This window comes from Neophocaena asiaeorientalis, unplaced genomic scaffold (genome assembly GCF_003031525.2).
Source record: "Neophocaena asiaeorientalis asiaeorientalis breed wild unplaced genomic scaffold, Neophocaena_asiaeorientalis_V1.1 scaffold177, whole genome shotgun sequence".
NCBI lineage: Eukaryota > Metazoa > Chordata > Mammalia > Artiodactyla > Phocoenidae > Neophocaena > Neophocaena asiaeorientalis.
In genome coordinates this window covers 7,417,861-7,445,100 of record NW_020172779.1, presented here as the reverse complement: position 1 = coordinate 7,445,100, position 27,240 = coordinate 7,417,861, and the positions used below count along the sequence as shown (strand labels likewise).

The 27,240-nt window shown below is 42.8% G+C and overlaps 1 pseudogene; it reads right to left on the bottom strand.

The window, feature by feature from the left end:
* Positions 1-4,317: 4,317 nt before the first annotated feature.
* LOC112397161 (calreticulin pseudogene) lies at positions 4,318-13,139 on the bottom strand (annotated as a pseudogene).
* Positions 13,140-27,240: the final 14,101 nt, after the last annotated feature.

Genomic DNA, 27,240 nt, shown 5'->3' with positions numbered 1-27,240 from the left:
GTGAAAGTGCTATGAAGAAAAGTTGCAGTGGCCATGAGACTGGGCCTCTCAGATCTCCTTCTGCAGGATGTGTGAGTGACTGAGAGCTCCAGCAGCCACGTTCTGAAATCCATTGCTGTGCTGCCTAGGACCCTGCTTCACAGGGTCTGCTCTCTGCCAATAACCGAGCATGGCAGGGACGTTAAGATGGATGCAGGGAGCTTTAGCTGGAGTACTCTCTGAAGGTCTTGTGGATCCTTCCTTCCTTCCTTCCTTCCTTCCTTCCTTCCTTCCTTCCTTCCTCCCTCCCTTCCTTCCCTCTCTCCTTCACTCAGGAGCAGACCTTCACTGCAGCTCTTCCAGCCCATTCCAGTTACAGTAAGTCCCCTACATATTAACCTTCAAGCTGCGAACTTTCAAAGATGCGATCATGTGTTCCATCAATGTCAGGCGTGAGTGAGATTGCATCTTGCCCTCTGTCTCCAATTGCTGAGGATCCTTCAGCTCTACCATCTCCCACCTCCTCTCCCTCCTCCAGTCAGTAACTCTTCTTGCCTGTTCACTTGATGCCAGCCCCTGTATGCCAGCTGTTGTACTGGACTACTGTACTTTTCAAGGTACTATAAGATTAAAAATGTTTTCTTTGTGTTTGTTTTTTATGTATTATTTGTGGGAAAAGTATTATAAACCTATTACAGTACAGTACCATATAGCCGATTGTGTTAGTTGGGTACCTAGGCTAACTTTGTTGGACTTACGAACAAATTGGACTTACGAACACGCTCTCGGAATGAAACTCTTTCGTGTATAGGGGACTTACTGTGCCTCCTTTTACTTTCTCATGTTTTCCCTGATAAAATTGTGCATTTCTTATCCCATCTTGGCATCTTTTTCCTAGAGGACCTGGACTAACACAAGACTAAGGCAGCCTGAAAGAAGCCTTGGAGGGGGTACTTTAGATAAGTGACCAGTAAAGGCCCCTCACGACAAGTGGCATTTGTTTAGGAACTTGAGTGCAGTGAGGGGATGATCCATGCAAACACCTGGGGGAGGTAGCCTTCTGGCAGAAGGAAGAAGGGAGGGCACACGTGGAGACTTTGAGCCTTGGTTTTCTGAGGGGTCCTTTAAAACTGCTGAGGCGTGGGGAGCAAGATTAGGCAGATCTCTGGGTTCCCTCCAAACTCACTCCCATTTCGAGTGGCTCTACCTTTATCTGCTTTGCATATTTGGCTTCCCCGAAAATTTTAGATGAAAAGTTCAGGTTTAAAAAAAGATACTCTGAAAACCAGTGTTCTGGATGGACTCTGATCTCTGCCCTATTTTATGACTCTATCAGTCCATTGGCTGTGGGAAGAATGGGCAGTGGAAGAAGTCGCCTCTATTTGGAAGCCTAATTGTTCCACAGAGATACTGGATTAGTGTGGGGCAGGTGTAGATAAGGGGAATTAGAGTAAGTGATTAAAGGACTTGATGCACGGAGTCTGGTGGAGGGAGTGGGGCTAGATAACGTGGGGGAATTTCATGTTAAGCTCTGAAGCCCTACGGTTGGATGGCAGCCAGAGGAGACTGGTATATATCAAGTAGGCAGAAGTGGACAAAGGATGGCCGGGAGGGGGTGAGGGTTAAAGGGTTGTCCTCCATGTGCACTGGAGAGGTGTTTAGAGAAACAGTGGAGGATAACAGCTGTGCTCAAGGACTTTGGTTTCAACATGTAAAATATTAAAATTGCCCAGAAGAAACTTGACAGAATTTACCTCTTTCCAGGGGGGGTTGATAACTGAACTTATAAAAATTTCCTGGCACTTTTTTAGTGTTAAAACTATATTTTTTTCCCCTGAGTTTTCAGTAGAAAGAGAGGTTGGCAGTAGTAATGCAAAGACTGAGCTGGCTGTGAGAGGCTTTTTTCCCCCTCCAGCCCTGTTTTTTTTTGTTTTTTAGTTGAAGTATAGTTAATTTACAATGTTGTGTTAGTTTTGAGTGTATGGCAGAGTGATTCATACACACACACACACACACACACATATATATTTCAGATTCTTTTCCTTTATAGGTTATTACAAGATATTGAGTATAGTTTTGTGTACTATGCAGAAGGTCCTTGTTTACCTATTTACTATATAGTAGAGTGTATATGTTAATCCCAAACTTCTAATTTATCTCCCTTCCCCCCCACCCTCTGCTATCCCCCTTGGTAGCCATAAGTTTGTTTCCTATGTCTTTGAGTCTATTTCTGTTTTGTAAATAAGTTCATTTATATCATTTTTTTAAGATTCCACCTATAAGTGATATCATATGATATTTGTCTTTCTCTGTCTGACTTACTTCACTTAATATGATAATCTCTAGGTCCACCCACATTGCTGCAAATGGCATTATTTCATTCTTTATTATGGCTGAGTAATACTTCATTGTATATATACTACATCTTCTTTATCCATTCTTCTGTTGATGGACATGCAGTTTACTTCCATGTCTTGGCTATTATGAGTAGTGCTGCAGTGAACATTGGGGTGCATGTATCTTTTTGAATTAGAATTTTCTCCAGATATTTGCCCAGGAGTGGGATTGCAGGATCATATGGTAACTCTATTTTTTTTTGTTTTTTAAGGAACTTCCATACTGTTCTCCATAGTGGCTGCACCAATTTATATTCCCAACAAGAGTGTAGGAGGGTTCCTTATTCTCCTACACCCTCTCCAGCATTTATTATTTGTAGGCTTATTAACGATGGCCATTCTGACTGGTGTGAGGTAATACCTCATCATAGTTTTGGTTTGTATTTCTCTAATAATTAGCGATATTGAGCATTTTTTCATGTGCCTATTGGCCATCTGTATGTCTTCTTTGGGGAAATATCTATTTAGGTCTTCTACCCATTTTTTGATTGGGTTATTTGGTTTTTGATATTAATCTGTATGAGCTGTTTGTATATCTTGGAAATTAATCCCTTGTTGGTAGCATTGCTTGCAAATATTTTCTCCCAGTCCATAGGTTGTCTTTTCGTCTTGTTTATCATTTCCTTTGCTGTGCAAAACGTTTTAAGTTTAATTAGGTCCGTTTGCTTATTTTTGTTTTTATTTCCTTTACCTTAGGAAATGGATCAAAAAATATTGCTGTGTTCTGCCTGTGTTCAGAGTGTTCTGCCTATATTTTCCTCAAGGAGTTTTATAGAATCTGGTCTTACATTTAGGTCTTGAATCCATTTTGAGTTTATTTTTGTATATGGTATTAGAGAATGTTCTAATTTCATTCCTTTACATGTAGCTGTCCAGTTTTCCCAGCACCACTTATTGGGGAGACTGTCTTTTCTCCATTGTATATTCTTGCCTCCTTTGGCATAGATTAATTGACCCTAATTGTATGGGTTTATTTTTGTGCTTTCATTTTTTAATTTATTTTTTTAAACATCTTTATTGGGTATAATTGTTTTGCAGTGGTGTGTTAGTTTCTGCTATATAACAAAATGAATCAGCTATACGTATACATATATACCCATATCTCCTCCCCCTTACGTCTCCCACCCACACTGCCTGTCCCACCCCTCTAGTTGGACACAAAGTTACTTCTTTTTCGATTTGGATTCCTTTTCTTTTTCTTCTCTGATTGCTGTGGCTAAAACTTCCAATACTTTGTTGACTAATAGTGGTGAGAGTGGGCAACTTTGTCTTTTGCCTGATCTTAGTGGAAATGGTTTCAGTTTTTCACCATTGAGAATGATGTTGGCTCTGGGTTTGTTATATATGGCCTTTATTATGTTTTTATTTTATTTTATTTTTTGAAGACACCAAACTTAATTTAATAGAAATTTCATTTGTCGTTCTTACATTCTCAGTATGAGCCAAGCTAGAACCTGCTGCGCCACTCGGAAGTGGCCCAGTCTTGGGGGCAGGCGAGAGAGGAGAGAGGGAGGTCAGAGCTCAGGCCTTAGGAGCCCCATTCTTTCTCAGTGCTGGGGAGCTGGTGATGTCACCCTCTTCTCCTACCCCCCTGTGGGATCCAGGAAGGAGAGCAGATGGAACCTTGGGCCTGGGGCATCTCCTCCACACCCCACCCCACCCCGAGTCCCCAAGTTGGAGGGGAACTAAGGGATCTGGGGAGATAAGGGGGCAACAGAAAGCAAAGATGTCAAATCAAGAAAGATGAAGGCCAGGGTTGAGGGCTGAAGGAGATTCAGAGACAAAACATCAGTTAAAAAAAACAAACAAACAATAAAAAGGGAGGGCGGGAAACAACAAAATCCACCCCAAATTGGAACCTGCCTGGAAAAAAAGGAAAGTTCTCCAGTCTCATAGAGACATTATTTTGCACGGTACATGGCCGGCTCTGTGGCTGGAGCACTCAGGCCTCAGTCCAGCCCTGGAGGCAGCAGTGTGGCCCCTGCAGCTCACCCTTGGCCTGGCCAGCGGCAGCGTCTTCCTTCTCGTCCTCCACTTTCTCATCCTCGTCCTCCCTCCTCCTCCTTTAGCCTCTGCTCTTCGTCTTGCATGTCCTTCATTTGTTTTTCTGCTACCTTCATGACACCCCATGTCTCATTGCCAAACTCCTCAGCATATGCCTCATTGTTGGTGATGAGGAAGTTGTCAAAGATGGTGGCAGACTTGACCTGCCTGGAGATCAGAGATCCAAGCCCAGTACAGCAAAGTTTTTATAGGCATAGATGTTGCTATCAGGGGAATACTCAGGGTTGTCAATCTCTGGGTGGATCCAAATGCCCTTGTAATCTGGGTTGTCAATCTGCCGGGGCTTCCGCTCCCCCTTGGACTCTGGGTTCTGAATCACTGTTGGTTCCCATTCTCCATCCATCTCTCCATCCCAGTCCTCGGGCTTCTTAGCATCAGGGTCAGGAATGTGCTCAGGCTTGTCCCAGTCCTCAGGCTTGGAGTCTGTAGAGTCATCAGTCTTGGCTCACTCGTTCCAGCCTTCAGGCTTTGCAGCATCAGGGTCCTTTATCTTCTTGGGGGGCAAGAAATCCCAATCATCTTCCAAGGAGCCTGACTCCACCTGGCTGTTGTCAGTCTTTAGCTCACAGGTATTATCAGGCCACACAATCAGCATGTAAAGGCGTGTGAATTCATCGTCTTTGCAATGGATATCCTTGTTGATCAGCATGTTCTTGCCCTTGTAGTTGAAGATGACATGAACCTTCTTGGTGCCAGGGCCACAGATGTCCGGGCCAAACACGATGTTGTATTCGGAGTCTCCACGCATGTCTCTCTGGTCCAGACCATCTGGAAATAGCTTCAAGTAGCCACCCCCACAGTCGATGCTCCGTTCGCGTTTCACAGTGAACCGCACCACCAGTGTATGACACTTATTGCTGAAGGGCTCGAATCTGGCCAACACAGTGTAAGACCGGGCACCCTGGCTTGTCTGCAGCCCTTTATCTTTCTCCTGGTCACCATAGAACTTGCCGGAACTGAGAACGAATTTGCCAAAATCCGATTGTGTTTGGATTCGATCCAGCGCTCAGTCCACCCGTTTCCATTCAGAAACTGCTCCTTGAAGTAAATGGCGGGTTCAGCAGTGGCCAGGCCAAGAAGGCGGAGCAACAGCAGTACGGGCAGCAGCGTGGCGGGCCGAGGGGGTTGTGGCGCGCGGGCCCTTTAAGTCGCTTTTCTAGCGGTAGCTCTGCAGTAGGGACTGGCCTTTATTATGTTGAGGTAAGTTCCCTCTATGCCTACTGTCTGGAGGGTTTTATCATAAATGGGTGTTGAATTTTGTTGAAAGCTTTTTCTGCATCTATTGAGATGATCATATGGTTTTTCTCCCTCAATTTGTTAATATGGTTTATCACATTGATTGATTTTCATATATTGAAGAATCCTTGCATTCCTGGAATAAACCCCACTTGATCATGGTGTATGATCTTTTTAATGTGCTGTTGGATTCTGTTTGCTAGTATTTTGTTGAGGATATTTCCATCTATGTTCATCAGTGATATTGGCCTGTAGTTTTCTTTTTTTGTGACATCTTTGTCTGGTTTTGGTATCAGGGTGATGGTGGCCTCGTAGAATGAGTTTGGGAGTGTTCCTCCCTCTGCTATATTTTGGAAGAGTTTGAGAAGGATAGGTGATAGCTCTTCTCTAAGTGTTTGATAGAATTTGCCTGTGAAGCCATCTTCATTTGTTTCTAGGTATTTTTTGATTTCCTCCTTGATTTCTGCAGTGATCTCTTGGTTATTTAGCAGTGTATTGTTTAACCTCCATGCATTTGTATTTTTTACAGAATTTTTTCCTGTAATTGATATCTAGTCTCATAGCATTGTGGTCGGAAAAGATGCTTGATATGATTTCAATTTTCTTAAATTTATCAAGGCTTGATTTGTGACCCAGGATATGATCTATCCTGGAGAATGTTCCATGATTACGTAAGAAGAAAGTGTATTCTGTTGTTTTGGATGGAATGTCCTATAAATATAAATTAAGTCCATCTTGTTTAATGTATCATTTAAAGCTTGTGTTTCCTTATTTATTTTCATTTTGGATGATCTGTCCATTGGTGAAAGTGGGGTGTTAAAGTCCCCTACTATGATTGTGTTACTGTCGATTTCCCCTTTCATGGCTGGGAGCATTTTCCTTATGTATTGAGGTGCTCCTAAGTTGGGTGCATAAATATTTATAATTGTTATATCTTCTTCTTGGGTTGATCCCATGATCATTATGTCGTGTCCTTCTTTGTCTCTTGTAATAGTCTTTATTTTAAGGCCTATTTTGTTTGATACAAGAATTGCTACTCCAGCTTTCTTATGATTTCCATTTGCATGGAATATCTTTTGCCATCCCCTCACTTTCAATCTGTATGTGTCCCTAGGTCTGAAGCAGGTCTCTTGCAGACAGCATATATATGGGTCTTGTTTCTGTATCTATTCAGTCAGTCTATGTCTTTTGGTTGGAGCATTTAATTCATTTACATTCAAGGTAATTATCGATATGTATGTTCCTATTACCATTTTCTTAATTGTTTTGGGTTTGTCATTGTAGGTCTTTTCCTTCTCTTGTGTTTCCTGTCTAGAGAAGTTCCTTAGCATTTGTTTTAAAGCTGGTTTGGTGGTGCTGAATTCTCTTAGCTTTTGCTTCTCTGTAAAGGTTTTAATTTCTCTGTAGAATCTGAATGGGATCCTTGCTGGGTAGAGTAATCTTGGTTGTAAGTTTTTCCCTTTCATCACTTTAAATATGTCCTGCCACACCCTTCTGGCTTGTAGAGTTTCTGCTGAGAAATCATCTGTTAACCTTATGGGGATTCCCTTGTATGTTATTTGTTGCTTTTCCCTTGCTGCTTTTAATACTTTTTCTTTGTATTTAATTGTTGATAGTTTGATTAATATGTGTCTTGACATGCTTCTCCTTGGATTTATCCTGTGTGGGAGCTTCCTGGACTTGATTGACTTATTTCCTTTCCCATGTTAGGGAAGATTTCAACTATAATTTCTTCAAATATTTTCTCAGTCCCTTTCTTTTTCTCTTCTTCTTCTGGGACCCCTATAATTTGAATGTTGGTGCATTTAATGTTGTTGCAATTGTCTCTGACACTGTCCTACTGTCCTCAATTCTTTTTTCTTTATCCTGCTCTGTGTTAGTTATTTCCAGTATTTTATCGTCCAAGTCACGTATTGTTCTTCTGCCTCAGTTATTCTGCTATTGATTCCTTCTAGAGAATTTTAAATTTCATTTATTGTGTTGTTCATCATTGCTTGTTTGCTCTTTAGTTCTTCTAGGTCCTTATTAAACATTTCTTGTATTTTCTCCATTGTATTTCCAAGATTTTGTGTCATCTTTACTATCATTACTCTGAATTCTTTTTCAGGTAGACTGCCTATTTCCTCTTCATTTGTTTGGTATGGTGGGTTTTTACTTTGCTCCTTCACCTTCTGTGTATTTCTCTGTCTTCTCATTTTGCTTAACGTACTGCCTTTGAGGGCTCCTTTTCACAGGCTGTAGGTTCGTAGTTCCCATTGTTTTTGGTGTCTGCCCCCAGTGGGTAAGATTGGTTCACTGGGTTGTGTAGGCTTCCTGGTGGAGGGGACTGGTGGCTGTGTTCTGGTGGATGAGGCTGGATCTTGTGTTTCTGGTGGGGTGGACTGCATCCAGTGGTGTGTTTTGGGGTGTCTGTGAACTTATTATGACTTTAAGCAGCCTCTCTTCTAATGGGTGGAGTTGTGCTCCTGTCTTGCTAGTTGTTTGGCACGGGCTGTCCAGCACTTTTGCTTGCTTGTTTTTGAGTGGAACTGGGTCTTAGCGTTGAGATGGAGATCTCTGGGAGAGCTTTCACCATTTGATATTACGTGTGGCCAGGAGGTCTCTGGTGGACCAAGGTTCTGAACTTGGCTCTCTCACCTAAGAGGCTCAGGCCTGATACCTGGCTGCAGCATGAAGACCCTGTCAGCCACATGGCTCAGAAGAAAAGAGAGGGGAAAAAAAAGAAATAATAAAATAAACTAAAGTTATTAAAATAAAAAATTAAAAAATATTTTATTAAAAATAAAAAAGTAATATAAAAAAGAAAGAAGAGAGCAACGAAACCAATGAACAAATCCACCAATGATAACAAGAGCTAAAAACTAGACTAAAAAAAACAAACAAATCCCAAAAAACCCCCCAAAACAAACGGACAGACAGAACCCTATGACAAATGGTAAAAGCAACGCTATACAGACAAAATCATACAAAGATGCATACACATACACACTCACAAAAAGAGAAAAAGGAAAAAAACATATATATTAAAAAAAAAGGAAGAGAGCAACCAAATCAATAAACAAATCTACCAATGATAATAAGCTCTAAATACTAAACTAAGATAAACATAAAACCAGAAACAAATTAGATGCAGAAAGCAAACCCCAAGTCTACAGTTGCTCCCAAAGTCTACCATCTCAATTTTGGGATGATTCATTGTCTGTTCAGGCATTCCACAGATACAGGCTACATCAAGTTCCTCTGGTCCTGAGGCTGCTGGGAGAAATTTCCCTTTCTCTTCTTTGTTCGCACAGATCCTGGGGTTCAGCTTTAGATTTGGCTCCGCCCTGTATATAGGTCACCTGAGGGCGTCTGTTCCCTTTTGGGAAGTCTGAGATCTTCTGCCAGCATTCAGTAGGTGTTCTGTAAGAGTTGTTCCACATGTAGATGTATTTTTGATGTATTTGTCGGGAGGAAGTTGATCTCCATGACTTAATTCTCCACTATATTGAAGGTCCCCCCTATTTTTGTCCTTTCTATCCTGTTCCATTGCTCTATGTGTCTGTTTTTTGTGCCAGTACCATACTGTTTTGACTACTGTAGCTTTGTAGTATAATCTAAAGTCAGGGAGCATGATTCCTCCAGCTCCATTCTTCTTTCTCAAGATTATTTCGCTAGTTGGGGTCCCCTCCAGTCCTTAAAAGACTGTGTAGGGAATGCCTAAACCACTGATAGGAAAGTGAATGTATAACACATTGAGAGGAAGATGTGTTCACCTAGTGAGGACTCAGGGAGACCTTGAAGTACACTTTAGAATTGTTTGTTTGTAAAAAAGAAGCTCAAATACAGTTGCTAAAACATACAAGGGTTTATTGTCTCATGTAATGTAATTTTGGAGGTAAGTAGTGTGGGGCTGCTAAGGAAGCTCCCTGAATTAGAGACCTACAAGCTTTCTATCTTTCTGCTCTGTCATGTGCACCTACCATCCTCATGGTCCAAGATGGCTGCTAAAGCTTTTGCCATTATATCTGGATTCTAGGCAGCGGGAAGGAGGAATGGAAGAGGTCTGTCCTGTCTCTGTTAAGATGCCACTCAGAATGTTTCATACAACATTTATGCTTATATATTATTATCTAGAACTTAATTTCATGGGCACACCTTGCTGCAAAGAAGGTTGAGAAATGAATGATAATGTTCTCAGCTTAAAATGTAGGCTTTAGTTCATAAGGAAGAAGGGGAGAATGGCTTTTGGGAGGCAACTAGTTGTCTGAGTAAACTAAGGAGGAGTATATACATACCTGAAATGGAACACAAAATTCAGTCATTTATTTACTGAATCATTCATTCATTTACTGACTCAATAATTCAACAAATATTAGTACTTAGGTATTGGGGACCTGAGCATGAATAGGACACTGTTTTTGTCCTCAGAGTACTCCTTAATTGTTCAGAGATAAGGGCAATGGCATATGAGAAGTGATCTTACAGATCATTTTCTCTTTACAGTGATAGCTAAAGCAAAAATTTAGCTCTGGTTGGGTTGGGGAGCTTTGCAGAAAAGGAGACACATGAACTGGTACCTAGAGAATGAGAGGAATTCTTCAAGAGCAGATGGGGAAAAGACATTTCAGGGTGGCAGCATCTGCAGAGTCCTGTTGGTGTGAAATAGTAAGAAGGACCCATTTGGGAACTGCAAGTCCAGCCACAGTAGAGCTGAAGAGATGGCAGAGATGGACAGTGAGGCCCTTTTGTGTTCTGCTGAAGACTTAAACAGATGTTTTTCTATTATAGTCTATTTGGTTCCAAAACAGGATTGAAGGCAGTCTAAGGCACTTAGACTTTATCCTCTAGCTAACAGGGAGCCACAAATGGGTTTTGGGCCATGAAATGTGGGCTGAAGTGACCATGTGTCAGTTCTGAGCCTTAGGAGACATCATTGTTTCTGCTTGTCCCACTGGGATCTTCCATCATGGGAAGAACATGCCCATTTCTTGGTGTTCCTTCAGCCCAGGCTCCAGAATAAAATGCATGGGGCAGACCTGAGCTTGACCCACAGCTTGAAGCTAACTATTCCAGCCATCCCTCAAAGTCATGAGAAGCAAGTAAATGCTTATTTTGTTTGCCTCACAGATTTGTAATTGTTCATTAGGCAGCATTATTGTAGTAAAAGCCTACTAATACACCTGGTAATTAGATTCCTCTCTATCATTTCACACTGTGAGTGCTAGACAGGGGGCGTGGCCAAGCCTATCTGTTGGTATACCAGCCAGCCTTGGAGTTAGTGGGAAGGAAATGCCTCACAAAAGTGGCATTTCACAAAACAGGGATGTGGGGCTCATTGGGATATGAGTGCTGGCTCTCAGGTGAATGCCAGTGTTGGTTTAGCTCAGGGCTTCTCAACCTCTGCAATACTGATATTTTGTTCTGTGTGTGGGCTGTTCTGTGCATAGTTTAGAAGCATCCCTAATCACTAGATTCTGGTGGCACCCTTCCCCCTAATTTGTGACAACCAAAGATATCTCCAGACACTGCCAAATATCTCTTGGGTGGCAAAAATCACGCCCAGCTAAGAACCACTGATTTAGCTGACCTGGCTTCAGTTTTTCTGTTAAAGATAAGCACAGAATATGACAACAAATGACACCATTTATCAAGCAATTACTGAATTCCAGACATTTTGTTAAGAACCTTCAGGAATTAATCTAATTTGGAAAGGGTATTAGTTAGCTAGGGCTGCCATCACAAAGTGCCACAGACTAGAGTGGCTTACACAGCATAAATTTATTTTCTCACACTTCTGGAGGCTGGAAGTCTATCATGGTGTCAGCAGGGTTGGTTTCTTCTAAGACCTTTCCCCTTGGCTTGGAGATGGCGTCTGCTCAGATGGTCCTTCCTCTTCCTGTGTCTGTATCCTAAGCTTCTCTTCTTATAAGGACTGTGGTCATATGGGATGAGCGCCCACTTTAATGACCTGATTTTAACTTCATTACCTCTTCAAAAACTAATGCTCCACATACAGTCACATTCTGAGGCACTGAGGGTTTAGATTTCAACATATGGATTTTGGGGGACACAGTACAGCCATAACAGAGAGTTAACAAATGAGGAAACAGGATACAGAGGTGAAGTACCACTTGCTTCAAGAACACATTCAGGATGTGGAAGAGGCAAGGCTGACCTGTCTAACTCCAGAATCAGTGCTGTTGACGATGCTTCATACTGCCTCCCCAAGAAATCAATCCTGTGAGGGACTCAGGAACGTAGGCGCTATACAAGAGTTATGTAAAGAGTTTCTCTCTCTCACTCTCTCTGTGTTTTATAGTGGGCTTGTTCAGGTGTGATGCTCCCTCCCCTTAAAACCTGTGCATGGGAAGAACCTCCTCAATAGTAGCTTCTCTCACATGAGAGAAGCTATTTCAATGGTACGAAATTCTCAGCCACTGCAGGGCTGGTCTGGACAGCTCAATTCACTTCCTAAAAATATGTTTCTAGACCCCATGCCTCTTTGATGAGCAAGAGAAAAAATCTTGAAAATTTCTACCCATTAATCTAGCAATTCCACTCTTGGAATTTATCCTTAGCAAGGAATCAAATGTGTATACAAAGATTTATGCATAGTATATTTGATTTTAGAGTGATTTGCAAGAGCAAACATTGGATAGATATTGGATAAATAAATGACGGCGTGTCCATATGGTGGAATGTTCAACTTGTAGATGAGTATTTTCTTCCAGGGGAAAAACTTCATAATATATTATTCTTTGAGAAAAAAAGATTGGAATGCCATATAGAGTATGATCCCGATGTCTGAAAATGTGTATGCATGTCACTATCATAGTGGACTAGTAGGGACTCATAGGATGCAGTGGAAATGAATTGTATTCTTAGTCTCCCACTGTCCTGTCAAGCTTTTCTGTAGTTATTACCTTGCTCTTTGATAAAATTGGACTTCTTTTCACTTTGTCACTCTTATCTATGAAACAGTCATCCAGTTACTTCTTTCACAAAAACCCAGGCTGTATTTAGTAATTAATAGGTCCACTCCAGTGTAAAGATTCAACCCCTCAATCTTCGATGACAATTTCCTTCCCCCAGCTCAGCTGGCCTCCAGAGTGAAAAGGGGTGTGGGCTGTTGTCTCTTTTTCTTCACTTGGCGCTTCTATTTTCCTCCCATCTCCCCTGAGCTTCCTCTGCTTCCTCCAGAATTGGGAAGGGGGAGAGAGGAGGAAAGGGGCTGGAAAAGACTTACTGGATTGGTGTTGTTCTAGCCCTTGGGGTCTGACAGTTGACTGATCTCGAATGTTCCTTCCTGGGTTCTTTGCAACCAGTCCCTCTCTGTTCCTGTTTTGCACCTGCAGTTTGCTTGACTGGGAGTTGTGTGTCTTCTGTTGGTTCCTACATGACTACTTCATCTCCCAGCATCTGGCGGCACACCTCCTGAGGGGCCAGCTCTGGTTCACAGGAAACTCTCACATCCGTGGCCATGACAACTTGGGGAGAGCCGGCCACCAACACAACCTCTCCTCACTCTGCCCTCAGAGCAGCTAGCCGGCCACGGCCCTTTAGATTTCTCAGGGTGAGTCAGACACCAGTCTACCAAGTCCCTCATGTTCTAGGAACATGCATCCAGCCTTCCAAGAGGTCACTGCAGGCCCTTTGCCTCGACTTTCAGTGAGATGATGGAGCCCCTCCCCAATGGGGAGCATGGATGTCTAGACTTGACACCTCTCTCCCCAAATCCTCATCTGACAACAGCCCCTCTCTCTGCCTCTCCAACTTCTTCAAGTTTCCGGAGGTGGATGGGTTGGGCTCTTAAAACCTGACTATGTTCTCCCCAAGTCTTGATGGTCTTACCCTCACTTTGAAACAGGAAGCAGCCGGCTCTTATTGTCTTGGGGTATCAGCCGATATCGAAACAGAAAGAACCTGTTTTTAACATCCTGTTTTGCACGCAATAAAGAGGCAGACGGCATGCACACCAGTCTTGCAGAGGTGTCTGGGGGAGAGAAGAGGACGGGGGTCTGGCTAGAATAATCTTCAGGGTTCCTTCCAATCCAGAGATCGTATGGCGGGCTGGCAGGGAACAAAAGAAAGTATCAAACAAATCCCCTGTCGTGTTGAAGGGACCAGGCACTCACAAAGCATCACAGTCGTAAACCGTCGCACACGTTCTTGAGAGCAATAAATGTAGTAACGGGAAGTGTAAATAATCAAGCATTAAAGTTTGGAACTAACTTTATGTCTCAGAATAGAGAAGAGTTAGCTCACTGCTGCAGAAAGTTCCCGGCAGGAAGAACGTATAAACTAAACAGAACGGAAAGAGGAGATGTGCCTCAGTTTCAGCCTCTGCAGCCTCTCCTCCCAGGATCCGGGCTTCCTTGTTCCCCCAGATGCTACCCTGCCAGGAAGTCATTCCTGATCTCTGTAGCTGGAGGTACACTTGTCGTCTCTCACCCCCACTTGATCTACACGCCTGTTCTGCTCTGACACCCGGAGGGAAACACACACACATTATTGTTGTTGCTATTGTTATTTCCAAGGCACTGAGTTCGTGGTTGGCTGAATCAGGATTAGAGCTGGGTTTCTGGGTTTCGACTACCAGGCTCTCCCCACCCCTTCTTCTGGCTTCTCAGGTCTTTCTCAGGCACCAGAAGCCTGGAAAGCACTTTGCAGGATATTCCAATCCTGCTGGCATTTGTGTTGGGGATCTGTGCCCAAATCCATCTTGTACGTTTCCAACTCGGAGCCTCCTGGAAGGCAGTGCTCCCCAGAGGCAAGGAGAGCGGCTACAGAAAGCTGAACTCCCAGCGTTGGTCCTGCTGTTGGGGGGCTGGCACTCTCGTCCCAGTCAGCCTCCCTTCCGTGTATCTTTGTATGAGCGTTTGGCCTGAGTTTCAAGCAGACCTGGGCTTGGGCGCTGGGCATGGAAATGAACTCCTGAGTTAGCTCTTGGAGAAAAGTAAAGGCCTGGCCTTGGGCCTGATTGGAGCCCCTCTTCTCTGCCAATGCTATGTAGAGAAAAGAACAGTTGTATTGAATAACTGCATTTTTAAGCAGAGTCTGTTTGAACCGCCTTATTTTACAAGATGGAAACGAAGCCTTGGAGAGGGGCAATCGTGCCCAAGTTCTTACATCTGGTTTAGTAGAGCCACTATATAGGCCAGCTGGAGAGAGGTCTGAGTCTCCTCCAGCTTCGCCCCCATGCCACCTCATCTGGGGAGAGTTCCCTGCTCCCCCTGGGCTGAGTTAGATGCCCCTGCATGTACCACTGCTCTTATCCTTGACTGTGGAAACACTCCACACAAAGCCATGTGTTCCTAAAGGGCCGGGACCAAGTGTTTATCATCCCTGGGTCTCCAGGAGAGGGTCCACTGTGTGCCTGTAGGGATCCCGTCCCTGGGGTAGGTATGGGAAGGGTGCTGGCGTGGGGCTGGCTTTCCCATGGGGGGTCAGACCCAGTTCTACCTGGTGATGCTCCTTCTGTCCTCTTTCACCAGGCTGAGCGGTTTCTTCTCAGGATACAACCCTCTTAACGGCAGGAGGGCAACGCTGCCTGGGGCGGCTGGAGTTCCTGGCCAGTTTCCAATGCAAAGGGAAATCGGAAGAGGGTCTAGAAAAGTGCTGTCTGCTAGAAAAATACAGTTGACCCTTGAACATCATGGGGGACTAGGGGCCTCAACCCTCTGAGCAGTGGAAAATTCGAGTCTAATTTATGGTTGGCCCTCTGTATCCATGGTATCTCTGTCTCTGTGGTTCCACCTCTTTGGATTTAACCAACCGCAGATTGTGTAGCTCTGTAGTGTTTAAAAATACGCATGTCAATGGACCCACGCAGTTCATCCTGGGTTGTTCCAGGGTCAGCTGTAAAGTGAAAACAGGAAAAAGAAACAGGTAAAATTAACTTTAATAATATAGTTTATTTAACCCAAGATATCCAAAATATTTTCACATGTAATCAATATAAACCATTATGAATGTGATATTTTTGCTTTCTTTTTTTGTAGTAAGCGTTCAAAATCTATTATGTATTTTATACCTACAGCGCATCTCATCTGGACTCTAAGTTTTCATCGAAAGTACTTGATATGTATTTCGATTTTATAAAATTTACAGTTGAAAAAACAGATTCATCTGCCCTCGTTGTTCCAAACATGAAGTTTTCCGATAACTGAATTAAGTATTTGTCTTTAAATTTGGATGAATTAAAATAAAATAAAACGTTCAACTACTCATCACACTTGTCACTTCTCAAGGACTCTGTAGTCAGGCCCAGGCTCTAGAAAGCGGGGTGGGAGCTTAGGGAACTGGTGACTGAGTGTGAGAAGAAAGCCCAAGGGCTCTCAGGGGTCATGGCAGCTTCACGCATCATTTCTATGTGTCCAAATATGCTTTTCATATATTTTCCTCAGGACTGCAGGGGCTGAAGGCAGGTGGCAGTCACGATGGGAAACATGTTCTTGGGTGCCAGCTCCCTATACAGTCTTCGTTTTGCTGCAATTTCAGCAGCGTTGGGAAGTTTGGACAGCGCTGCCACTGCTGAGGGGACAAAGAGGATTGAAACTCTGGGGAGAGTCTCCTAGGCCCACAGACCCTGGAGAGTAGCTGGAGGCTGGGGAGGTCCCTGGAGCTGACGGAGGGAACAGCCTCGCCCCCTACCGGGAGCCAGAGGAACAGCAGTCCTGCTGCTGGGTGGAGTGTCGAGGGAGTTACAGGACTCAATCAACAAGGTGTTTTCCAGACTCGCCCTTTGTGTGCAGGAGGCAGTGATAGGAGTCTGGTGGAGCATGGTGGGCAGGGGCCAAGGAAAGGCTGCATCCTCTGGGTTTCCAAGTCTCAGAACCCAGAGGCCCTTGACTTTGGAAACATAGAAACGTTAGTGCAGAAAGAAATCTTAGAAAGTGAGGGTAAGATTATTTAATAAAGCTCTGTAGTTTCCAAACTCAACACAAAAACTATTTGTTTTTCTCTAGACTTAGTCAGACAACAATTATTAATCTACAATTGTCATATGCAGAAAGACCTCACATGTGAAATATACATTTTCAAAAATGACATATCAAATCCCTTCAGCGGTCTCTTCTAACATATTTATAAACTGAAGGCAAAATGTAAAAATAATTCCAACTGTACCAAAGGTTATACAATGCAAAGCACAAGTCTCATCTTACCCTTGACTATCTTTTTAAAATGCTCAAAGCATGTGGCTTATAGTAGGTGCTCAATAAATGTTACTTAGCTACTGATGAAGGTGGACCAGAAAACTAACAGCAACCAAAGCAGGATTATTAAATCACGAACCACCTGGGCAGCATGTGAGGGGCAGGGTCAGAGGGCCATAGATAGAGGTGTGGTAGCCAGGTTCAGCAAGATTGCCTTTGAATTTGATAGTTTTAAAAATTTAATTCAGGCAATCTACCAAGCCTTTAGAGAAAGTACACTAATTGACTTACTCTGGGAGGTCTGGAAGCAGAGAACATGGGCAGACAAGGACACTGTTTTTCAGGTGAAGGGTGCATGGGGTGTAGGGGCTGGAGTTGGCTGTCACAGACTTGCCCCCAGAAAAGGAAGCTTTGAGCTGGGTTCTCTCCTTAGCAGAAGGGTTGAGTGACTTTGGATCAATTCAGTGGATATTCAGGCTAGTGGGGGAGGATTAAAAGGGACTAAAAGACAGCCTTTTAAAAGTTATTTTTATTTTCTGTTGATTTATAATGTTAAATAGGTTCCACGTGTGCAACATTATGTTTCTACTTCTGTGTACACTACAGTGTGCTCGCCACCAGACATTTTGCTTTCATCTCTCACCATACAGTGGATCTCTGTTACCCATTCCCCACCCCCCCGCCACCAATCTGGTAACTACTCCTCTGTTCTCTGTATTTACATGTTTGTTTTCATTTAATTTGGTTTGTTCATTTATTTTGCTGTTGTTGTTTATATTCTACATATGAGTGAAATCATACAGTATATGTTTTTCTCTGGCTGACTTATTTCACTAAGCCTAATACCCTCAAGGTCCATCCATGTTGCTGCAAATGGGAAGATTTCACCTTTTTTATGGCTGAGTAATATTGCATTGTGTGTGTATAAAATATACCACATCTTCTTTATTCATTTATCTGTTGATGGGTACTTAGTTGCTTCCATATCTTGGTTATTGTAAATAATACCATGATGAACACAGGTATATTCTTTGGGTATATACCCAGAAGTGGAATAGCTGGATCATATGGTAGTTCCCTTCTTAATTTTTTAAGGAATTTCCGTACTGTTTTCCATAGCAGCTACACCAATTTATATTCCCACCATTAGCACATGAGGGTCCCCTTTTCTCTACATCCTTGCCAACACTTTTTATTTCTTGCCTTTTTGGTAACTGCCATTCTGACAGGTGAGAGGCATCTCACTGTAGTTTTAATTTGCAGTTCCCTGAAGATTAGTGATATTGAACATCTTGTCATGTGCCTGTTGGCGTCTGTATGTCTTCTTTGGAAAAATGTAAAAGGCAGTCCTTATCCTCAAGGAGTTTGCATCTAGGGGAAGATGGAAGGTAAACCCCTAATGGATAATGTAATGCAGGGCATGATGCTAGCAGATGGCAACTTTCCTTGGGGTCCAAAGGAGGGGGTCAGCAAAGTACCAACCTGCCCGAAGGCTAAATCCAGCCCACCACCTGTTTTGGTAAATAAAATTGGATGGGAGCAAGGCTTGCTCATTTGTTTGTGTTGTCTGTGGCTGCTTTCGCCCCCTAATGGCAGAGTGGAGTATTTGCAGGAGACAGACCAGATGACCCTCAAAGCCTAAAATATTTACTGCAGTATTCAGCTCTTAAAAGGAAAGTTTTGTGAACCCCTGGTTTAAAAGAAGGAACAGCTATTTTCAATAGAGAGGGCATGTTAGAGTGGCTTCTGGGCATAAGGAGGAGAAGAAAGGGAATTCTGGGTACAGGCAACAGCCTGGGTAAAGGCACAGTGGCCTGATACCAGGATGGAGGAGCTTGCCAGCCTGGGAGACTTAGATTTCAAGCCGTGCATCTGTGCATCACCTCTGAGGTGAAAGGAACTGGATCCATTTTTCCACACCTTGTAAAAGAGAGAGAGAGAGAGAGAGAGAGAGAGAGAGAGAGAGAGAGAGAGAGAGAATGAACTGATGTCTGTAAATGCTTTGAAAATAATATGATAGAAACAACCATTAATCAAGACATTATTTCTATGGTATGTTAAATGGATGCTAATTTTCTCTGTTTCTTTCTTTTTTTCTTCCCAGCCCTGGCAGCCAATTTCTTTCTTCCTGTTGTTCTGCCTTGAAAAACAAAACAAAAACAAAACAAAACCCAGGCAAAAACCACCACAAACCACAAATGTATTTACCTCAAGAAATGTATTTTTATTCTTTTTCGGATAGGTTCATAAGATCTAAATAGGTCCAAATAGGTTTCACAAGGTCCAGATATAAAAGGTTTAAAGGGTGTGCAAAACGCCTCCCTTCCATCCACTAGGTTCTCTGTTCTCACGCTGGAGGCAGCTAATAGCACCAGTTTCTTGCAAAATGTATATTCTTCCTGAGATATTTTAGGTAGGTACAAATATTTACACATATATTATTTTTTCTTCCTTTTAACACAAATGATTATCTCCTATATATACCGTTTTGCGCTTTGCTTTTTCCCCCTTACTAATGCCTCTTGGAATGTGTTTCATATCAGAACATACAGAATTTTCCCATTCTCTTTTATTGCTGTACAGCGTCCCATCATGTAGATGTACCATACCATACTTACGTGTTTCAGTGGCAAATAGGGATGGCTGTTGCTCTCTCTTCTTTCCTGCCAGCAACAAGCCCTGGGTAGCATTGTCGGATTCAGCGGATGGGATCAATAGCAGTGACTAGGTAGAAGTTTATGGTGCTGATGGCTTTAAAGACAGCTGTTATTCATTTTTGTATATATGTGCCACATCTTCTTTATCCATTCATCTGACAGATGTTCTTTAGTAGCTAGATTCCAGCAATCATGCTGGCAGGGGCCACCTGTCTGCCTGGGCTGCCTGCGGGATTAACTCAGTCCCTGTGATTGCCCTACCTCAGGCTGCAGTGGGAAAAGCACCCATTATAACCGGAAATTGAAGGCAGGATTATTCTGATGGAGTTGGATTGGGTGTTGGTGGTGGCATTTGGCGGGTGTATCGGTCATGGCTTTTTTTCTTGAAAGTTGGAAACATCTACCTCAAACTGGCTTAAGCAAAAAAGGAAGATGTGTGGACTTATATAGGTCAACAAGGCAAATTAAGAGTTGTGGCAGAAACTGCCCATTGCCTTCCCAATATGCATCCCTTTTATCTTCTCATTGTGCCCAACTAAAAACAGCTCTCCAGACTCCCTTGCAGCTAGGTGTTGGGGGAGGGGGCACAAGACCCTTTTTTAACATTGAAATGTAAGCAGAAGTATGCAGGATGGGACTTGTGGGAGTCCTGACAAAAGAGGACACACTTAGCTGGCATATGCATTTTGTCCTTCTTGTCTGGTATGCGGATATGATACCCAGAGAGGCAGCATAAGAGGTGAGAAGGAGAGGTGATGAGAATGGTGGGGCAAGAGGGCGGGAGGATGTTGGTCTTTGCTATCGTCATGGAGCCAGGATTTCAGATCTTGCCTTCTGGCCTTTTGACCACTTGTTACCTGAGAAAAATAAACTCCTCTTTGGTTAAGTCCCAGAGCTGGGCTCTTGTTACATGCAGTTAAATATAGGCCTGGCCGTGAGTCAGCGTAACTGCGTTCTGGGATTTGCATCGTGTCACATTTCTCTGCCTCTTTCTCTCCAGTTTATCCTCTCAGAATACTCAAAGGGGGTAAGGGACTTCGCACCAGCAGCTTTGGAATCATGCTGATAGCTTCCAATCTAGGGACAGAGGGAGCTAGGCCTCTGACTCCAACGGGAGGGCAAAAAACTCCAGAGAAGAGATTTGATTGGTTTGGAGGATGCTTTTTGAACCAGTTACCATGGACAAAGGGAAGAGGTAATATGATTGGCCAGGCCTGTGTCACGTGTACCCACCAGGAAGGGGGAGTAGGGAGCAGTTTCCAAAGGAGGAGGGAGTACTTTTTCCAAGAGGGGAGAAAGGTAGGCAGGCAGATGAAAACAATAGATGGCTCTCCAGGAGACGCTGAATGTTTAAACATGTGGGGAGGAGAGAAAAAGTCATTTCAGGGGGATTGTCACCACCTCCAGGAAGCCTTCTCTGATAGCCTGATTAGCCACTTCTCTTTCCACCCCATTAACTCCCTTGCTTACCCTCAGTATAGCACATGTCACTGTGTCTTGCTGTCTGTCTCCTCCTGGTAGCTCCTCAAAGGTGGGCATTTCATCTTATCGATCCTGTATACCTCCTTCCCATTACTAGCATGTAGAGGCCACACTGTGTTTGTGTTTAGATGAATGAATGAAGGGACAGCAGGAACAAAGACAGAGAGTAGAGAAGTCACCTTTGGTTTGGTTGGAATCTTGGGTGTGTGATTAATAAAAACGGTAAAGCCTAAGATTCTCAAGGTGGATTATGGCTGGGTTGTTGTAGGGCCTTGAATGTCAGACTAAGGAGCTTGGGCTGTGCTATGGAAATAGGGAGCTATTGAAGGATTTTGAGCAGGGGAGTGGTGTGATCAGAGCTGCTGCATTGCTGAGCCTAGATCCTTTTGACTCCTGGCTGCTTTGTGTCTTTATTTTCCATCCTCTGGCTTGTCTGCGATCCTTCTTGGCCTGGTGCTTCATCTGTCTCAGCTGCCTTTGGTGCAGGTGACCCATCAGTGCTTCTTCCCTTTTCCATCTCCTTCGCTGTTCAGTCCTGGCCTTCTTTGTGCAGGTGGAGAGGATGCTTTCTCCTGACTGGAGCCAACTGGGTGACCTTCTGTGGAGGAGTCCCCCTTAGTGGTTCTTGCCTGCCCTCTTCTGGGAACTGGTGGGTACAGCTACCTTCTCTTCTGGAACTGGATGTCAGCTGGGCCCAGCCTTGCCTCATGACGTGACTTCTGCCTTCTTCCATCTGTCCCCAGATCTCCCTTAATTACTTACGAATACAATCAGAAGTTTCTTTTTGAGTGACTACTGTGTATGTAGGTTTGTCTGATGATAGCTAAGTAAGGAAAGGCCTTCTGACTTCCATTGATCTAGATATTTTTCATTGTGGGATCTAAGTGCTGCGTAAATGTCAGAACATTGATTTTTTGCTAATTTACACGTCTCTCCTATTTACTGGTCTGAACTGAAGTCACTTTATTTCAGCCATTGAAGAGGTAATGTGTTTGAACTTCATAAAAATGTAAGGCTTACATATGTATATTCCCTTGGAGAAAAGTCTCCCCAATAAATCACACCCAGATGCTTTTATCAAAGTACAGAAGTCTGCAAACATATTTTTATTATTCACAATAAAATCAAGGCAGTGCCCTAATTAATGATTTTGCTAAGACGTAATTGCTGTTAACATGGAATTTGGGTCTGTAACATTGATCAGAAACCATCCCTGGGTTTGTTTTTTTAATCACATAAAAAGATGGATACACATCCTAGCAGAACACCTGATTGGATTCTTGGCCTCATTGTGGGTGACGGAATTATTCTTTTCTGAATAAGTGGTTTTCCTCCAGCCAGAGGCTAAAACTTTGCCTCTGCCCTTTCGTTAGCAGATTCTCATTCAAATGCCTTGGCTCCAGACTCGGAAATTTCTTCATGATGCCAAGACCACATCCTGCTTTCCTGGATCCACGTTTTGAATTCCTTCGTCTCCCCATCCATTTGAGTGCAGCCCATCTTTCAAGACCTAATTCTCAACTCTTTCCTCTGAGATCCCTTCTCTGCATCACGATTTTTCTTTCTTCTAAACGATAACACTTCTGCAGTTTGCGGTATTTATTTAGTAAAAGTCCCGTGTTATCTTGTGACATCGTTTTACTTTTTGATGAAATATTATTTATAAATTGGTTGTTTAACTTTACAGAAATTTCTGTCTCATGTCTTTCTTAAGATCTTTAGTGCCAGAAACTATATCTTACACTTTTGGTTGTTTATCCCACAGAAGGTTGAATGTCTGTTGCTATATATTCAATAGATGAACAGCAAAGGCTGTTGATTGATGGCTTGCTGTATCATTTGCCTATCCTAGCTCTAATTAGTAGACTTCCCTTAGAACTATTTACAAAAGACAGATTGGCCCAGGCCATGATTAACACTTCCTTGAAATATTTTCATGCATTTAGATGCTTTGCAAAATGTATTGCCCAAATGGTGCTATGTGTCTCTGTGTGCACACAATGTGGGAAGCCAAATTAAAATCGTCATTTGAATTTATTGTTGACGCATGATCATTTCAAAATTTGGTTTTCATTTTCATCAAAGTTTTATACACATAATTTTAGGTGTTGTCTTAATCTGTTTGAGCTGCCGTAACGAAATACTATAGGCTGGGTGGCTTAACAACAGACATTTTATTTCTCATAGTTCTGGAGGCCGGGAAGTCCAAGATCAAGGCGCCGGCAGATTTGAAAGTTTCCTGGTGATGGCTCCTTTCTGGCTTGGCTTCTTGCTGTGTTCTCCCATGGTGAAGAGGGGGAGAGAGCGAGAGCGGGAGCGGGAGCGGGAGCGGGAGCGGGAGCGGGAGCGAGAGCGAGAGCGAGAGCGAGGTCTAGTCTTTCTTCTTCCATTTTAAAGGAAACTGGGGGTTCACCCTCATGACCTGATGTAAACAAATTACTTTTCAAAGTCCCCACCTCCAAGTACCATGACCTTGAAGACTAAAGTTCAACATACGCATTTTGGAGAGACGCAAACATTCAGTCCATAAGAGGGGTCAAATAATTTCACAAGGCACATTAAAAAAAAGCAGCCTCCGCCTTGCTGCATTGTTTTCCTGCTTTCTAGAATCAACATGTCCAACCCTTTTAGCTGATTATTTGATTACCTCCTTATCTCTTTAATATGCTTATAGTGATCTTTTCTTTTTTTCTTCCAGCTTTAGGCATTATTTTTTAGCCTCTCACTATTTCAGCTCTCTATCACCCCCTACCTCGTTCCATCATGCAAAATTCCTGAGCCCCCTAACCTCCCATTATCTCACTATTGCTATTTCATAATTTTGCTTAGGTTAATATTCCATATTTAGTGTGTATATTATCCTGTCTCTTTACAGACTCTTCACAGTTGAAATACGATTATTTTAATTTTCTTGTATGACCTTTAGGTTTTCCTGGAGTTAATAGTTACGTTGTTTTTTCTGCCTTTGTTTTGCTTTATATCACGAATTCATCCCAAACTCTCCCCTCAGTTGTTTAAATCTCCCTTCAATATATTCACTCACATCAGATATTGCAACAGGGCCGTCTTTTTGGCTTTCTCTCCTGTGCCCTTCTGAGCTGTTCCAATCTGGACTATTTTCTTTCCAGGCTGAGTGCACAGCTGTCCTTCTTGGATCTCCCTTCATCTTCATCCCTGAGATTCTCTTGGCTTTTTCTTGGACTGATGCTCATATTTCCCAGACCTGTGTCTTCTCTCTTGGTTTCCTTCCTAATTTAGGATGAACAACCTCTCTAGCAGCTTCTTGAGAAAGGGTGTTATGAGAGGTAAATGTTTTGAGACCTGTCATGTCTGAAATGTTTGTATTCCACCCCGACATTTAATTGATAACTTTGATGGGTAGGGGATTCTAGGCTGGAAAGGATTTTTCTACAGAATTCTGAAGTCATTGCTCCAGTATCTTTTTGCTTCCAGTGTGGTTATTGAGATTATCCTGGTTTTTGAGTAACCTTTTTCACTTTTTTGGAAGCTTAAGATTTTTTTTTTGTCCCCATTATTTTGAAAATTCATGATGATAAATTTTAGTATGGACTTGTTTTTATCTACTGAACTGGGTATTTAACATGCCTTCTCAGTCTAGAAACTGATGCCCTTCAGTATTGGGGAATTTCTTAAATTACTTCTGGTGTTTTCCTCTCTTCCATTTTCCATGTTCTCTTTTTCTGAAACTTTATGTATTCAGATGATGAACTTCTAAAGTTTCCTTTCTATCCTATCCTCCATCTCTTTGAGTCTTTACTCTGCTTTCTAGGAGATTTCCCTAACTTTATCTTCTAACCCTTCTATTAAAATTCTCATTTTGGCCAATGTTTAGTTTGACTTTCTAAGAACTCTCTTTTGGTCTATAATTGTTTTCTTTTTGATAGAATATAATTTTTATTTAATAAATACAATAACTTTACCTACTTCTCTGAGAATGTTAGCAATAGTTTCCTTTTAATTTTTTATCTTCCTGTATAGTCTTCTACAAGATTTTTTTTTCCCCTTAATATTTTGGCCTCTATTTTTAAAGTTAGAGAATTTCCTTGGAGGTCTGGTGATCATTGGCTAATGCTCACATTTTAAAATGGGACACTTAAAAGCTAACTAGAAGGTCTGTGTGTGAGGGTGGAACCTGTTAGCTGTGGACTTCACTAAGGTGGTTTGTAAGGTGTAAGGTGGTTTGGTTGGTTTGATTCTTCAAGGAAATTCTGCTGTCAGCATGTCTGTGACTTTTCTTAGAGTGGATAGATTTTTGGCATATTCAAGAAACAGCAACAATGAAAATGTTTTAGTCAAGGTTCTCCAGAGAAATAGAACCAGTATTTTGATTTTGGAGGCTGAGATGTCCCACAATCTGCTGTCTGTAAGCTGGAGACCCAGGAAAGCCTATGTGTAATTCAGTCTGAGTCCAAAGGCCTGAGACTCAAGAGAGCAAATGGTGTAAATCCCAGTCCGAGAGCAGGTGACCCATGTCCCAGTTCAATCAGTCAGGGAGAGAAGGACAAATTCTCCCTTTTCCCACCTCTTCTTTGTTCCATTCAGTTTTGAATCAATTGGATGAGGCCCACGCACACTGGGAAGGAAAATCTACTTTACCCAGTCAACTGTTTTAAATGCTAATCTGAAAACACCTTCAGAAATACACCCAGAATTAACGTTTAGCCAAATATCTGGGCATCCTGTGAAACAGTCAAGTTGACACATAAAATCAAGCATCACAGCTGGTGTGGAGAGAGAGGAGTGAGCAAGAGGAAGATGGGCAAGAGATGCTGTCAGAGTGATGGGCAGGGACTCAACAGAAGGGGCTTATAGAACACAATGAGGAGGCTGGATTTTAGTCTCAGTTAAGTGGGAAGCCTTTGGAGGATTTTGAGTGGGGATATGATGTGATCTGATTTATCCTTTCAAAATGTCCCTCTGTCTACTATGTGGAGAGTTTACTGGCTAAGTGGTGGGGGAGGGCAGTGACACGGAACTAGGGAGTCAAGTTGGTAAGTGTATCAGTCAGGACGGGCTGAGCGATGCCACAGTAACAATGCTTCATGTTTGGCAGCTCTCCTCCACATCGTCTCCACTCTAGAATATGGGTTGATGGAGTGGCTGTATCTGGAACATTGTTGGTCTCATGGCAGAAACCAAAAGGATCATGGAGACTCACATGCAGATTCTGAACTCTTCTGCCTGAAAGCGACACACGTCACTTCCTTCACAGTTCCTTGACTGAATGAAGTCATGTGACTAACCCTGGCGTCAGTGCGAGTGGGGAAGTATAATCCTCCACCAGGAGGAGCAGTGAATACTTGGAAACCATGGTGCAATCTACCATAGGAGGCTCTTGCAATAATCAAGGCAAAAATGAAGCTAGCTAGAGTGGTAGCAGTCAAGGTGGTAAAAAGAGGTCAGATCTGGAATAGAGGTGGGAGGATTTGCGGATGAGTAAATGTAGGAAACTAAGTAGGAATGAATGAAGAGTTAGGAAAGATGCCAGGGTTTTCATCTGAACACCTTGGGGAATGGTGGTATCATTTGCTGACTTGGAGAAGACTGAAAGAGGGGTAGGTTTAAGGGGAAAAATTAGGAATGCCATTTTGGACATGTTGGGTTTGAGATTCCTAATAAAAAACATGTTGGGTTTGAAAATAAAATTTGCTAGTCAGCAGTATATAGGCTGCCTTTGAAGCCTTGGGACTGGATGAGATCACATAGAGGAGACAAAAAGGCTGGGATTGAGTTGTGGGGTATCCCAACACGCAAGGGTCAGGAAGAAGAGAACCCAGCAAAGGAGGGAGGGAAGAGACATATTGGGAGAAGAGAAACAAAATGTGTGGCCCAGAAACCAAGGGAAAAAGTGTTTTATGAAGAGAAGGCTTGACTGTGTCACTTGCTGCTGCGATACTGAGTGAGATGAGAACTAAAATCCATTGTTGGATTTGGCCAGATGCAGGCAGGCACTGGTGACCTTGACAAGCCATTGGTGACCTGGGGGTGAAAGTCTTATTGGAAGGAGTGGAGAGGAGCACATGTATCCTTGTGGTTCAAAGTCCAGTGCTTCCCTTGGTTTGCTACACTGCAGGGAAAGTTCTCTTGTACAGAATGGAATTGTTGAAAATGTTATGGAATCAAAGAACTTGTACCTTATTCTTTGAATCACTCAGCCTGGGAGAACAACCCCCTAAAAACTTGAAGAAAACCACCTGAGCATAACTAGTTCACTGTCTTTTCCTCTGTGAATGTGTGGAATAAAGTGTGTGTAGAAATCTCTCTCTT